This window comes from Prionailurus viverrinus, chromosome A3 (genome assembly GCF_022837055.1).
Source record: "Prionailurus viverrinus isolate Anna chromosome A3, UM_Priviv_1.0, whole genome shotgun sequence".
NCBI lineage: Eukaryota > Metazoa > Chordata > Mammalia > Carnivora > Felidae > Prionailurus > Prionailurus viverrinus.
In genome coordinates this window covers 23,330,109-23,346,138 of record NC_062563.1, presented here as the reverse complement: position 1 = coordinate 23,346,138, position 16,030 = coordinate 23,330,109, and the positions used below count along the sequence as shown (strand labels likewise).

At 45.8% G+C, this 16,030-nt stretch overlaps 1 protein-coding gene across 7 annotated transcripts in view; it reads left to right on the top strand.

The window, feature by feature from the left end:
* EPB41L1 (erythrocyte membrane protein band 4.1 like 1) overlaps window positions 1-16,030 on the top strand; it is a 154,183-nt gene that overhangs the window by 11,646 nt on the left and 126,507 nt on the right. Inside the window, exons 1-2 of one of the 7 annotated variants that reach the window (XM_047854317.1) lie at window positions 15,302-15,342; window positions 15,703-15,791. The exons of 1 other annotated variant lie outside the window; for it this stretch is intronic. The gene's annotated coding sequence lies outside the window, so the exon portion shown is untranslated. Of the gene's footprint in view, window positions 1-14,960; window positions 14,983-15,301; window positions 15,343-15,639; window positions 15,792-15,980; window positions 16,004-16,030 lie in introns of those variants that run through there. 5 more of the 7 variants (XM_047854321.1, XM_047854316.1, XM_047854319.1 and 2 more) reach the window with 5 other exon arrangements.

Genomic DNA, 16,030 nt, shown 5'->3' with positions numbered 1-16,030 from the left:
GGAGGCCTTCCCTCCAGGGTCCCTCTGTGCTCAGACAGTGGCCCTTTGTGGAGCAGAGGAACAGGACTGAAAGTGGAGCCTCTGGAACACACCCTCCCCATCCCCCCACCTCCAGCCACCTCCACTGGCAGCCATGGACCATCCTGTGTCTGGGTGGCCTCTGTTTGAAATCCATGGCTGGCGGCTGGCAGAGTGAGGTAGAGTCTCTAGGAGGCCAGCTAGGCTGGGAGGGTGAGAAAGGGTCTTGTCTAAGGGAACATCTCTTAACTCACTAGAGGCTGCTTATAATGGAGCTCCCCAAAGAGGAGACTGGTCACACTACAGGCCAGATTGACACTTTCAGCATCCTGCCACTGCCAAATATGCTCCTAGTAGAATTAGGGCTGGGCCCTCTGATGTGGTTTGTTAGGGGTCTCTGGTTGGGGGCAGAGTGGGAAGGGGAGATTGGGAATCCTTAGATGTAATCCCAAACCTGGTGGGGTAGAGTTGGGTGGGAGGGACTAGTGACTACAGGGAGGAAGGTAGTGTAGTATGTGTGAAAGGGTCCCCACCATTCTGGGGGTGTGGGATGGGAGGCCTAGGACTCCAGTTCCTGCTGAGCCACTAACTTGTTGGATGAAATTGGTTAGTGCTTCCCTTTTCTGTGCCTCTGTTTCCCTAGCTGTGCCTCATTTTCCCAGCTGCAAAATTATGGAGGCAGAGTAGATGGATGTCAAGAGTTTTTGTAGTTCTGACTTTTCATAATTCTGTAATCACAGGGAGGAAAGGGAAGATCTGGGGGTGGGTTGGAGGTGGGTAACTGACACAATGCTCTCCATTGATTCACCAGCAGTCGCTAGGCAGCCTTTTCTCTGCCTCCAGGAACCCCTCTACCCTGTTTCCCCTCTCTCCTTTCCACCTGACTTTGAGGCCTTCTTGTAATGAGATCTAGAAACTGTTTGATTTAAATTTGTCTTATTCCATCTTATCCCCAGAGGAGGGGACTGTGCACAGAGCAGGAAGGGGGTCAGGAAACCAAAGGGAGAGGAGAATTAAGAGGTAAGAGTAGGGGGTACCTGAGTGGCTCAGTTGATTGAGTGTCCAATTCTTGATCTCAGCTCTGGTCTTGATTTCAGATTCGTGAGTTCAAGCCCATGTTGCACGCCACGCTGGGTGTGAAGCCTACTTAAAAAAAAAAAAAAGGTAAGAGTGGGATGGAGGGAAGTATCAGAAGAGAGCTCAGCAATTGCTGAGTGGAAGAAAAAGGGAAGGGAGAGATGGTGAAAGAGGGGGAGTAGAAAGGAAAGAGATAAAAGAGAGAGAGAGAGAAAGGAGGCTGATGTGAGATGGGGAAAGGGAAGATATGAATGGAAGAGAAAAACAGGAAGAGACCATGAGAGAAGACCACAGCCTGGGCCAACACACACACATGGGGACATCTCCAGACAACAAACAGTTCAGTCTGGCTGGAGCTAAGAGTGTGTGGGTAGCAGGGGCACAACATTAGAATTGGATTGAGAAGGTCTTGAATGCCAGGCTAATGACTTTTGTCTTTATATTTACTATTTTCTGTTGCCCAAATCCCCTGTGATAAACTAGGTGAGGCCCAAGGATGTTTTTCATTCATCTGTCCATTCAATAAGGGACGATGTCTTATCCAGCTCTATATCCCCAGAGCATAGAACTATGTCTGCATAGGAGAGGTAGTCAGGGAATGCCTGTTAAAATTGAGCACTTGAAAAGAAGTGGAGCACTTGGAGAAAGCGGGGCTGAGGCAATCTTGCAGAGAATATAAGAATAACCATAGTACAAGCTAGAAAGTGCTAGGCAGCCCAGAAGAGTTCAGATAAGAGTTATGACAGATCAGAGGAGAGTGAGACAGCCTGCCTGCTATCCACAGTAAAAGAATCCCAGAGAAGATTGTTTGGGGGCTCAGTTTTGGTCACATACCTAGCCTGGAATTAAGGCTAGGTATGTGGTCAGGTAGATAGATTCTATTGGAGGATACAGGGTTCTATGAATGAGGGGAAAAGCAGAATTCTCCAAAGGAAGGTGGGCGGGGGGGGGGGGGGGGGGAGGGGAGTGATTATTACCCGATGAAAGGAATTTAGAACTGGGCACAGCTGCCACAGTCCGATGTTGTGGGGAAAGGTGAGGTATGAACAGGGAGCAGTGAGTAGGGTAAAGTTTGCCGTAAGATTGGCAGGAGCTGGAAGTAGAAATAGAGGCATACCACGGAGGGCCTCAGATACCAAGCTGAGGGGTTTGGACTTGTCTCTTGAGCTGGAGAGGGCCCTTGCTGGAACTGTGCTTTGGGAGAATTAACCAGACCACTGAGGTATAGAATGGACTGGAGGCCAGGAGAACAGCCACTAATGGGAAATTATTACAGTACATTCTCTGATAAAACCCATGTGCAAGATCCTTCACTCACATTGGTGTGCTATACATTGTAACTTGGTTTCAGGTTTTTGTTCTGCCCATTTTAAGTCAGAGAACTGCAAAAGCCAGAAGTCATACCTCTGCCAAAAGGGACTGTCCTTTCCTTCTCCCAGGGCCACAACCAGTTCACCTGGGGGAAAGATGCTCCAGAGATTTACAAAGGCAGGTGAACATTTGTAACGTGTTCAATCTTTGCAAATCAGTGGACAGTTTCTAGCCAGATTCCTGTAGTATGGTGGGACCTGTAGCCCCTGTCTTCGGACCTGGCATTTGATGAGAGTAGCAGCTCCAAGCAATCTTAACAAGTGGCTTCAGGCTCCTGTTTTTGAGCTGGGGGTGGCCCATGCCTGTAGCCCAGAGTGAAATATCTTTCCCAAGTATCTCTACAAAAGAGGATGCCATAACATGGCCTAGTGTGGAGCATATGACTTTGGAGTCAGACATCCTTGGCCTTGGGTCTCGGCTGTGCCATGTCTTAGCTCTAGAACTTTGAGTGAATTATGTAGGTGACCTGGACCCTTCTTTCCTTGTATGTAAAATGGGGGTAGTAATACCACCCATACAGAGTCACTAAAAAAGTACTTGGCACAATGCCATACAAGCCACACGCACTGGGCAAGTGTGAATTCCTGTTCATTTTTTTAGTAACAGAGCTAGGTACTGTTAGAGCTGGAGGGGTCTCAGAAATTACTGGTCCCATCCTCTTACCTCACAGTGGTGAGAGAATTCCTGATTTTTAATCTAGGTCTGTCCTGTTGCAATGTCTGCTGATTCTGTCTTCATTAGAAGCAGGAACTGACATCCCTCCCTGCCCTTCACTACATAAATCCTTTATGAGTTCTATACCTGCCCATAAAATGATATTTTGACTCCTGCATTTTTTTTCCAAGAACATTTACCCATCATTTGCTTCTTGATCTGCCAAAGGTATGATCAATTAGTGTACCATACTCAAAGTGATAGAAATATGTGGGACGATTATATTAGCAACACAGTAGGCAAATCCTAAACAAATCCAGCAATCCTGGAATATCTGAAGAAAATTGATCATAATTGTTACTGGATAAGTTAAAAAAATAAATACAGTTATCCATATTTTTTTACTCTGCTTTTTATTATTTTTTTGGAATACAGATTGTTATTTTTATTGTGACAAAATATGTGGACCCTAAAATTTACTATTTTAACTGGTTTAGGACACTGTTCCGTGACATTTAAGTACATTCACAATGTTGTATAACCATCACCACTATTTCCAGAACTTTTTCATCAACCCAAACAGAAATTCTGTACCCATTAAACAATAACTACTTCCCTCTCAGTCCCTGGTAACCTCTATTATACTTTTTGTCTCTGTTAATTTGCCCATTCTAGATATTTCATATAAGTGGAATCACGTAATATTTATCCTGTCGTACGTATCTGGTTTCTTTCTCTTAGCACGATGTTTTCTGGGGTCATCCATGTTGTAACATGTATCAGAATTTCATTCTTTTTAATGGCTGAATAATAATCTCTTGTATGGATACACCGCATGTTGTTTGTCCATTTGTCTATTGATGGTCACTTGGGTTGTTTCCACCTTTTGCCTACTGTGAGTAATGCTGCAAGAACATTAGCTTACAAGTAACTATCCGTGGGGTGCCTTGGTGGCTCAGTTGGTTAAGTTCCTGACTCTGGATTTCAGCTCAGGTCATGATCTCACAGTTTGTGAGTTCAAGCCCTGCATTGGGCTCTGTACTGACAGTGCAGAGCCTGCTTGGGATTCTCTCTTTCCCTTTCTCTCTGCCCCTCCCCTCTTGTGCTCTCTCTCTCTTCTCAATAAATAAATAAATAAATAAATAAATAAATAAATAAATAAACCCCACAAGTAACTATCAGTATTTTATCCAATCTATAATGAATGGAACTGTAGTAGGCTGGATCATGCCCCCCCCCCCCCCAGTCTCCTCCCTCCAAGATATCAGCTTCTAATCTCTGGAACCTGTTTATTTACATGGCAAAGATTTTGCAGATGTGATTAAGTTAAGGGTCTTGAGATGGGGAGATTGTCCTGAATTATGAGGGTGGGCCCTGAATGAAATCCTTATAAGAGATAGACACAGGGAGACTTGACTGTCACTGCAAAGGAAAAGGAAATGTGACCACAGAGGCAGAGTTTTCAATGATGCAGTTACAAGCCAAGGAGTGCTCACAGCCACCAGGAACTGGCAGAGGCAGGGACAGATCCTCCTCTGTATCCTCTGATGGAGCTAGGCCCAATGCTACTGATTTAGGATTTCAGGGTTCCAGAAATGTGGGAGAATAAATATGTGTTGTTTTAAGCCACTAAGATTGTGGTGATTTGTTACAACAGCCATAGGAAACTGATACAAGAACTGATAGAAATAATGGGTATATACTAAAATATCACAAGGCTAAAAATTGTCAGAAGAATCAAACGTTTTTTGGACAGAATTTAGATCTGTGGGATCTAACCTGAGAAAATTAGACTCTCAAGGTGGCAGAAACCATAACCAAGAAATATTTCATATGGATGAAGAATTGACCAATTTACCTCTCTAGTCAAGTTTTGATGGAAAATAAATGATCTCAGTGAAAATAATTTCATTAAAATAAAAACAGGAAAATGTTGGAAACAGTTTGTGCCACAATCGGTCAAGGAATTAAATTGGCTTAATGGAATTTACCTCAGGAGAACAAAATTGCCTTGAACATTCATTGATGTTGATATAATCCTAAATACAATGTTTGTATTCATAAATAGAGTCAAACATCCTTGGGGTCAAAATATTTTATGTTCCTTTTCCTCATATCTCTGAGCTTGACTGATTTTCAGAAAATAAAAGCCAGAATATTTCTTCTATGTAAGGTGGGCCTATGGTTATAGGATCTAGCATGTCCTAGAGGCGAGAAACTCTAGAGATGGCTCTTGAGTAGAATCATTTCACATCCTAGGAAACGTAGGTCAGAAAAACAAAGGATGGTCTAAAATCATGTAGCAAATAAGATTTTCCCTTCAACTATCAAGCTCCTCCCTCCAATGTCAATTTCTGACAGCTTCTCAATAGCAATTTGGCTTTTGTGTGAGGGAGAAGATTTGGAAGTCCACTGAAAACCTTCCATATTTCAGAGCTGCTTTGGGCTGACACCATGAGCTGATTGAGTCCACTCTGAGATTTGTGTTGGCCTCTAAGTGGGACCTGAGCCTGTCCTCCATGACCTCTGCCATGACCCTCTAAGACAGGTCTAATCTTTCCGGGAAACATCTGCAGCACACCCCTACTGGTCTTCTGTTTCTACTCCTACCAGTCCATCCTCCACACAAGGCATTAAATGGTCTTTCTTTATTAAATACTAAATTTAACAATTGTTACAAAATAATTCAGATACACCAAAAAGCATGGTGCATATCATTTCATACCCATTAAGTTGGCTATAATAAAAAAGAAAGACAATAACAAGTGTTGGTGAGGATGTGGAGAAATTGAACCTTCAAATATTGCTGGTAGGTTGTAAAATCATGAAGCTGCTTTGGAAGTTCTTCAATAAGTTAAGTATAGTTACCACATGACCCAGCAATTGCACTCCCAGCTATATATCCAAGAGAAATGAAAGCGTAAGTTCATACACAAACTTGCACATAAAAGTTCATAGTATCATTATTCATAACAGCCAAGTGGAAACAACCCAAATGTACATCACCTGATAAATCAATAAACAAAAATGTAGTATCTACATACAATGGACTATAATTCAGCCATAAAAGGAATAACATACTGGTTCATGCTACAACATGGGTAAATCTTGAAAACATTATGCTAAGTGAAAGAAGCCAGCCACAAAAGACCACATGCTGAATGATCCATTTATATGAATGCATAAAAAGAGGAGGATTAATAGTTGCCAGGCTAGTAGGAGGGGGGAATGGGGAGTGACTGCTAATGGATATGAGGTTTCTTTGGAGTGATGAAAATGTACTGGAATTACAAGAGTGATTGTTGCATAATCTTGTGAATAAACAAAAGCCCAGTAAATTATACACTTAAAAATGATGAATTTTATGGTATGTTAATTATATCTTGAGACAAATTATAGTGCATGGTAGTGTACACTCATGTGCATACTACCCAGCTAAAGAAATGAACTGTTACAGACAAAATTGCAGCTTCCTGTGTACCTCTCCTAGAGCCCATTCCCCTCCCTTTCTACCCAGAGGTATCCACTATCCTACAGTTTATCCTGGTGTTTATCATGGTAATAAACACCTTTATTTAAAAAAAAAATTTTTTTAATGTTTATTTCTGAGACAGAGAGAGACAGAGCACGAGTGGGGGAGGGGCAGAGAGAGAAGAAGACATAGAATCCGACGCAGACTCCAGAGTCCGACACGGGGCTCGAGCTCACAAACTGTGAGCTCGTGACCTGAGCTGAAGTCGGTGGCTCAACCAACTGAGCCACCCAGGCGCCCCAATAGACATCTTTAAAAGTTTTACTACAAGTATCCCTAAACAATATATATCATTGCTTTGTATATTTTAAAGCTTTATATAAGTTGTATCCTTTACAATATGCTTTTTTTTCTACCAACATTATGTTTTTGAGATTTATCCATATTAATTTTATGTGTCAATTTGACTGGGCCACAGAGTTCCCAGATATTTAGTTAAATATTATTCTAGGTGTGTCTTTGAGAATGTTTCTGGATGAGATTAACATTTGAATCAGTAGACTGAGTAAAGCAGATTGCCCTCCCCAGTGTGAGCAGGCTTCATCCAGTCCATTGAAGACCTGAATGAACAAAAAGGCAGAGTGAGGGAGAATTTGTTCTCTCTGCCTGGATGTCTTCTGGCTGGGACACTGTTCTTCTCCAGACTGGAACTTAACACCACTGGCTCTCGTGGGTTTCCAGCTTGCCACCTGCAGATCTTGGGACTTCTCAGTCCAACCACGTGAACGAATTTCTTATTATCTATCTATCTATCTATCTATCTATCCCCTATTGGTTCTGTTTCTGTGAGAACACAGACTAATATAATTTGTGGTTTTTGTGTCTTGTTTAAGAAAGCCTTCCCCACCCTGAGGTCCTAAGAATGGTCTTTTGTTACTTCTAAAGATTTAAAAGTTTTGCTTTTCAAATTTAGGTCTTTAATCCAACAGATAGTTATTTTTGTGTATGCCATGAGGTAGGAATCCAATTTTATTTTTTTCCAAACGAATAACCAATTGTTCAGTATCATTTTTAAAGTAATCCATCTGTATTAGTTTCCTAGGGCTGTCATAACAAATTACCACAAACCGGTGGCTTAAAACAACAGGAATTTATTCTCTTGCAGTTTGGGAGGCTGGAGTCCAAATCAAGATGTCAGCAGGGTGGGCATCCATCTTTCTGCTGGAGACTCTAAGGGAGCAAACACCCCATGCCTTTATCCTAGCTTCTGGCGATTGCCTGCAGTCCTCGGAGGTTCTCTGACTTATAGATATATCACTGTATTCTCTGCGTCCACCTGCATGTTGCCACCTCCTCTGTGAGTCTGTATATCTTCTCTTTTTATAAGGACACCAGTCATTGGGTTTGGGGCCCATTATAAATCCAGGATGAGTTAATCTTTAGATCCCTAACTAATCACATCTACAAATACCCTATATCCAAAAAAAAAAAAAAAGGTCATATTCTGAGGTTCTGGATGCATGAATTTGGGGAGGGGGAACACTTTTCAACCCACCACAACATCCTCTGCTCTTCTTTTGTAAATGTCATGTCTGTCCTCTATCAAATTTCTATATCTGTGTGGGCGGAGTGATCATTTTATAATGCCATTTCAAGTCCTTGATGAAATGGTTATACACTTTGCCTGAAATAATCCTCACAATAGTCCATAAGGTAGATACTACTAAAATCACCCATGTTGTAGGGAGCGTACTAGGTAGCATTTGCTACATCATGCTGTGATAGCAAACAGTCCCCAAATCTCAGTGTCTTACACAACAACAAAGTTTCTTCCCTCACATTAAACATCAGTAGCTGTAGTGTGGCTGTAAGGTGGTTGGAACTTTGTCCTATGGGTCTTTTCACTTTCAAATTTGGGCTGAGGGCACAGACCCTATCCAGGACATGCCATTCCAATGGCAGAGATAAAATAGTATGATTTTAGAATGAAACATCCGATGGCTCTTCAAATTTCTGCTTAGAACTGGCATATAACCTCTCCCACCCATATTTCACTGGCCAAAGTAGGTCATGTGGTCAAGCCTGGCGTGGAAATGTACTCCTTCCTCTGGAGGTACTCAAGTCACAAAGCAACTGACTAGAATGCATAATCTTACAAGAAGGGGGAAAGCAAATAATGGGAATAATAATATCTCTACCAAAGGTATTAAGTAAACTTGTCCAAGGTCAAACAGCTGAGAAGGGACAAAGGCAGATTCAAACTCAGATTGTCTTTCTCCAAAGCCATAGTGCACTCTGTGGCTCCCTATTGCCTGCTAGATGGAGACCAAATGTATCTAAGCATTAGGGCTTCTGCATATGCATTCCTGCAGCCTGGAGTTCCCCTCTGCCCCTTCTGCATGTTCAGCTCACTCTTTAAGACTCCACTCTAACCTCAACTCCTTCGCTAGTTTCTCTCCTTGGAATTAATCACCATGTGCCCCCATCACTCTTTATAAGTATATATTACTTTGTACTCACATTTGTACTCACTCTGAAGCATGGGGATGCACTCTTATTTGTCCTGTGTCCCCTCTGACCCCTCTGCCCCCTGGGGGCAGAGCCTTACCCCCTCTGCCCCCTGGGGCTTGTGCGGTGTTTCCTAAATGTTTGCAGCATTCAGAGAGGAGATGAGTTGGGGGCATAGCCTGCAACTGGGCTGTCCTCCTGGGGATGAGAGCACTTGGCCTACTTTTCCACCCCTGTAAACTAAGCTTAGCACCTGGTGCTCCGGTGACTGGCAATTCAGCTCCGTGTGACTCACCCTGTAAGCCTTCACCCTGTCACCTCAAGGCCCTGGGCTGGGGTGTGTGTGCTGGTGGTGTGTGTGTGGAGGGAGGAGGTGGAATTAACTTTTGCCTTTCAAAAATGCTTCCCTTTCCCTGCCCCAGAAAAAGGACCAGTAAAAGTCCTTCTCTTAAGTGGGCTGGGCAAGTCCCTGCCCATCAGACCTAGGAAGATTGGGGAGGCCCTGCAAGGTACAGAAGAAGGAGGGAAGTGCTGCTGGGTCAGAGGAGAGGAACAGAGAAGTGGAAAGAACGTTGAACTGCACATGGAAAGATTTTACTAACTTGTCAGAGTGATTTAACTTAACCTCTCTGAGCTTCAGTTTTCCCTGCCCTAAACTGGAGACCATACTGATTTTGCCCTCCTCCCCAGGTTGTTACAAAATTATATAGTAAAATGCTAGAAGCTTTTGAGAACGCAGCCTTGGATGCACACACTTGTATTGGAATCCTCCTCATAAGCTGTGCGACTGTGGGGAAATCATTTCTTTCCACGAGCCATAGTATCCCTGCCTATAAAATGGGAATAATAATTATAGCTTCCTTCCAAGGTGAGAAAATTCTGTAACATGCTCGGCATATAGTGCTCAATATTACTGGCTGTTTTCATAAGAGATGATTTAAGGAAAAGACCACATCAGGTGTTTGCAAACATTAAAAGAAGGGAGACAGAGTCTAACTTTTCCTAGAACTGGCTGCTTCCTTTAGCCAAGTATGGGGTGTGGCTCAAAGGAATGAGGAAATAGTTCATAAGGTGACAACACAGAGACCTGTTTTCTTCACAGAACTTAGGGGAGGGGTAGAGTTGTTAGCTGGCCCTCCCCAAAGACTGGAGGACCTTGTCTCCAACTCCCACCCCTACAGATGCAGTCCTTTGACTTCTTGTCCTCTCCTACCAATCTCTTCACTGGGGAAGCTGCCTTTGTAATAATAATAACAATAGTAATGAGAACAATGGTATTGTTACTTTGAAGCTTGTAAAGGCTGATACATTATCCCAGTTATCTTTCGTAATCTCTCTCCCATAAAAAGAGTCCAGAATTAGAAGGGACTTGGGGATTTTTCTGCATTTCAGAGATAGGAAAACAAATCCAGAGAAGGGAAGGGATTTACCCCAGAGCACACAATAAGTTAAAGGCAGAGGGAGGACTAGAACCTGCCGTGCCTGACTCCCAGTAGAGGGTCAATGCTCCTTTCGTGACATAGCTGTCCTTGGTTTTCCGTTCTGACAGCCCCCTTGTCTCCTCTCATATCTCCTGGACCACTGCAGTGGTTCCTAACTGGTCCTCCCAGCCTCTGGTCCCTCCATGTTGGTTTGTTCTGTACATACAGCCCAATAGCTGTCTGGAAGCACAGCCTTGATCTTGTTTTTTCCCTCCTAATAGAACTTGCCCATTTTTCAGCTTGAGTGGTCGGTCACCTGGTTCCTAGTTCAGCTTCCAAATGAAGACCCAGTCTCTTTTCTGACAGAAAGTAAATAAATTTTTGCTGATTAGATTGAGAATGAGGGCTGGCTTTGCTACTTACATTATGTGTTGGCATTTTCTCTTCTTTTCCAAAAAGTTTTTATTTAGGGGTGCCTGGGTGGTTCAGTCGGTTAAGCATCTGATTCTGGATTTCAGCTTAGGTCATGGTCTCAAGATTGTGAGATGGAACCCCGAATCAGGTTCCATGCTGAGTGTAAAGCCTGCTTTGGATTCTCTCTCTCCCTCTCTCTCTTCCCCTTCTCCTGGTCATGCTTGCGTGCTCTCTCTCTCTCTTTCAAAATAAATAAACATTAAACAAAATACACAGATCTCTTTTTTAAAAAGTTTTTATTTATGGGGCACCTGGGTGGCTCAGTCGGTTAAGCATCTGACTTCGGCTCAGGTCATGGTCTCGGGGTTCATGGGTTTGAGCCCCGTGTCGGGCTCTGTGCTGACAGCTCAGAGCCTAGAGCCTGCTTCGGGTTCTGTGTCTCCCTCTCGCTCTCCGCCCCTCCCCCACTTGCGCTCTGTCTCCCTCTTTCTCTCTCTTTCTCAAAAATAAACATTAAAAAATTTCAAAAAAGTATTTAAATTCCAGTTGGTTAGCATACTGTGTAATACTAGTTTCAGGTGTACAATATAGTAATGCAACACCTCTGTACATCACCTGGTGCTCATCACAAGTGCACTCCTTAATCGCCATCACCTGTTTTACTCATCCCTTCACCCACCTCCCCTCTGGTGACCATTACGTTTTGTTCTCTATAGTTATGAGTCTGTTTCTTGTTTTGCTTCTCTCTCCCTCTCTTTTTTCCCCTTTGCTCGTTTATTTTGTTTCTTAAATTCCACCTATGAGTGAAATCACATGGTATTTATCTTTCTCTGACTGATTTATTTCTCTTAGTGTAATACTGTCTATAGCTCCATCTGTGTCATTGCAGATGACAAGATTTCATTCATTTTTATGGCTGAGTAATATTCCATTGTGTATATATGCCACATCTTCTATCCATTCATTCTATTGATGGACACTTGGGCTGCTTCCATAATTTGGCTATTGTAGGTAGTGCAGCTATAAACATTGGGGTGCATGTATCCTTCAAACTAGTATTTTTGTATTCTTTGGGTAAATACCTAGTTGTGTGATTTCTGGCTCATGGGGGTAGTTTTATTTTTAACTTTTTGAGGAAACTCCATACTGTTTTTCACAATGGCTGCACCAGTTTGCATTCCCACCAACAGTGCAAGAAAGAGGACTCCCTTTTCTCCACATCCTAGCCAGCACCTGCTGTTTTTTGTGTCATTGATTTTAACCGTTCTGACAGCTGTGAGGTGATAGCTCATTGTACTTTTGATTTGCCTTTCCCTGATAAGTGATATTGAGCATCTTTTCATGTGTCTGTTGGCCGCGTGGATGTGAAGACCCAATCTCTTTTAATACATTTATTGTTAGGGAGTCAATAAATGACTCCCAAGGTCATTGGGTCCCAGTGACTCCCAAGGTCATTGTTTCATTCTCGGATAGCTGTGATGGTTAGTGCATTCTTTATAGTGAGCTGAAATTGTCCTCCCTGATGTCTACCCACTAGACCTGAGTGGGATTCTTTCACATCCATTCAGTCAGCAAGTTTGTAGTCAGTGTGTAATATGGGCCAGGTTCTCGGTAGACTGGATGCCCAGAGGAACAGAAAGAGAAATTAGACATAGATCCTTCCCTCAGATAATGTGGCCTAGGGGTTTGCAGAATTTTTTTTGTTTATTAGACCTGAATAATAGGAAATTATTATTTCCCTTTCTGTGTGACAACCCTTCAGAGGCTTGGAGATAGCCACTATATCCACCCTATGCTTTCCCTTCTCCAGGCTATTGTAAGTCAGTCATCACACAACATGGGATCCAGGTCCTCAGCATTCTGGTCTCCTCCTCTAGACATGTTCTCATGTGACAGTGTTGCCCTCAGAATGTGGGTCCCAGAGCTGAGCCCCATGGCCCAGACGTGATCTGCCCAGGGCAGCACCTGGCTGGTCTGACCTCTGGTTTCTGTTGATACAGTATTATCATGTTCACTTTCCCCTTCTTCCTTCTTTTCTTCCCTCCTTCTCTCCCTTCCTCCCTTCCTTTCTTTTTTACAGCCACATTGGACTGTTGAACTTGAGGTCAACTCAAACCTTTAAGTCATTTTCACTGGAACTCTTCTTTTGTTTTTTTAATGTTTATTTATTTTGAGAGACAGAGAGACAGAGAGAGGGGGGAGAGAGCACAGAGTGGGGGAGGGCAGAGATAGAGGGAGAGAGAGGTTCTCAAGCAGGCTTTGAGCTCTCAGAGCAGAGCCCTACGTGAGGCTCAGTCTCACAAACTGTGAGATCATGCCCTGAGTTGAAATCAAGAGTCAGTCTCTCCACTGACTGAACCACCCAGGTGCCACTCACTGGAACTCTTCTTAATCTAGATTCTTTATATCTTGTACTTTGGGCACTTGATCATTTGGAACTGTACAGTCCAATATGGCAGTCACTAACCCCATGTGGCTAGTTAAATTTTAAGTACTAAAAAATTAAATATTAAAATTTCAGTTTCTCAGTTGTACTAGCCATATTTCAATTGCTCTACAGCCACTGGTGGCTACAGATTTAGGACATTTCCATCATCGCAGAAAGTTCTGTGGGACTGCTTTGGCTTGAACCAAAGGGCAGGAATTTACATTTGTTCTGTGCGGCACCTCATCTTGTTGGTTCCAGCACAGCCCCAAGGCTGCTGAGATCTTCTGGAAGCTAATTTTGGTTTACAGAGTGTTTGCCCTTCCAGCTTCATGCCAGCAGCAGATCTGATAAGCATTTCATCCCTTCCTTTGCTTCATCTGAAACCACTGATAAAAATGCCAGCAGAGCAGAGAGGGCTGCAAGTGAGCCCTGCACGTGGCACTCAGCACTCTGGCCCCATGTGGCAGTCGTGCAGCAGTTTAACAGATGAGGCCTCCATACCAGGCTTTGCGTGCTGTGCCCTGAGTACACACAGGGAGACGGACGGCAGCAAGTTAAAGAGGGTTCTGCTGTGGTGGGTGCTCTAGTTCACATGCCTTTGTCTCACAACTGGGACTGCTTCTGTCTGGTGTACGGTGGTTAAAAACGCAGGCTTGGGGATCAGCTTCCTGGATTTGAATTCCGGCTCTGCCACTTCATCAAACTATGTACAGTCTTTGTGTTTCAGTTTCCTACTGTAGAAAGAGGGGATAAGAAGAGCCTCTTCCTCACAGTGTTATTGCGTGATTAAATGAGTTAGTGCAAGCAAAGCTCTTAAAACAGTGCCTGGAACGTAGTAAGTGCTCCAAACATGCCGGTTATCATTAGTTCTTATTATTAATTATAATTTTTTCCTCCTGGACAAGACGTGCTTGGTCTTGCTTTGGGGCCTTGGCTCCCTCAGTTCTGCTCTTAGTTTGTGGAAATTCTTTGGAGTGCAAACTAAGCCCCCCTCCTTGATTTTTTAGGTTCTCAGCTGCTTGTTTGGCATTTAGTTTCCTATGCTGGAGGAAAGGACCATAGTGAAGAACTTGAATAATAGTTGGGCTTTATCTTAGCTGTGCTGCCTGGTGGAGAGACCTAGGACAGGCCGCTCATCTGCAAAATGGGGATAATCACAGCTGCCACATAGGACTATAGGCTAAGGGAGACAAAGGAGGTGAAAGCTTCTGCACATAATAGGCCTTTACCTTCGTTTTGACTTTCAGTAAAACCCACGAAATACATAACACTTGCTTTTTCCCCCTGGCTCTGCTTTATTTAGTATCTAACAAAGGAGGGCAGGCTCATTACTCCTTGTACTTCTGGAGGCCCTGGCCTTGTCCCAGGAGCCCTCAGTTTCTTCATCTGTGGAATGGACCCCCATCTTCTCCCCGCTGCTATCTTGCTGAACTTGCGTTAATTCCTCCCTCCCCAAACCTCAGTCTATACTCCAAGTAGGACCTGAAGGAGCGCCTATAAGGGCTAGAGGTTATAACCCTAATTTAGAAAAGCTCCTTACTCTGGTCGTGCCAGAGCCTGTGGAGGGTGAGCGTTGGGGTCAGGGGCCAGGTCTTGGGAGGGCCCCAGAGAGTCCAGAGGTAATGCCACCTGGGAGAGGGCTGGAAGGCGCTGCGCGATCTTCCGCAAGCTCCGGCGGCGGGAACAATGGACGGGTGGTGGGGAGGCTGGTGGGCGTCGGCCAGGTCCCGGCTGGAGGTAGAGGAGGCCGGCGAGCGGGACGCCGGGCCGTGGGGTTAGCCCGGGGCACCGGGCCGGGAGCCGAGGCGTCTTAGCTACGGAAAACCCAGGCCGGCGCTGCCGGGGCCCAGGGAGGAGGTGGGGGCGGGGCGCGAGCCCACCGGGCCGGGACGGGGAGGGCGAAGAGGCCCGGGTGGGGTCGGTCTCCTCTCCGTCGCCCCGCCGCTCGGCCCCGGCCTCTGAGCTCCGCGGCGGCTCAGGTAGACGCCGGGCGCAGGGCCCACGTGGGGAAGCGGGCGGCGGGCTACGGGCGCCAGGAGGGCTCGCGGGGCTCAGCCCCCTCCCCTCCCCTCCCCGGGGGCCGGCGCGGCTCCTCCCGACGCGCGGCCCCGGCTCCGGCGGCTGCGGCGCTCCCCGGCTGCTCGCCGTTCGGCGCCGCTGCTCGCTAGCTCGCGGGCGGCTGCTGGGGAGGCCGGGATCACCGCCGCCTCCTCGGGGGCAGCCGGCCGGGGCGGGGCGGAGGGGGAGCCGGGGTGTGGGGGGAGGGCGGGGAGGGGGCTGGGCGCCGTGGGAGGGAGAGAGCGAGCGAGCGAGCGAGCGAGCGGGGCATTTCTGCGCAGCTCGAGTGCGCCTCGGAGCCCGCCCGGGCGGCCGCCGGACGCACGGACTGAGGACAGACAGCGCCCGGAAGCCGCGCCGCCCCTGCCAGGTTAGCCGCCCGCGCCACCGTCGTCCGGGCCCCGGGGACCCCGCCGCGTCTGCTCTCGTGTGTGTCTGTGTGTGGCGAGGGCTCCGGGCTCGGTCTCCCGTCCTCGAGCACTGACAGGCCGGCTCCAGGGGGCTGGACACCCGCGGGGCGGGGGGCGGGCGTCCCAGCCAGGAGCCCCGGGCCTCGGTCCGTGAGTCTCAGTACTGGCGCCGGTATGTGTGGCGGGGTCCACATCTCCG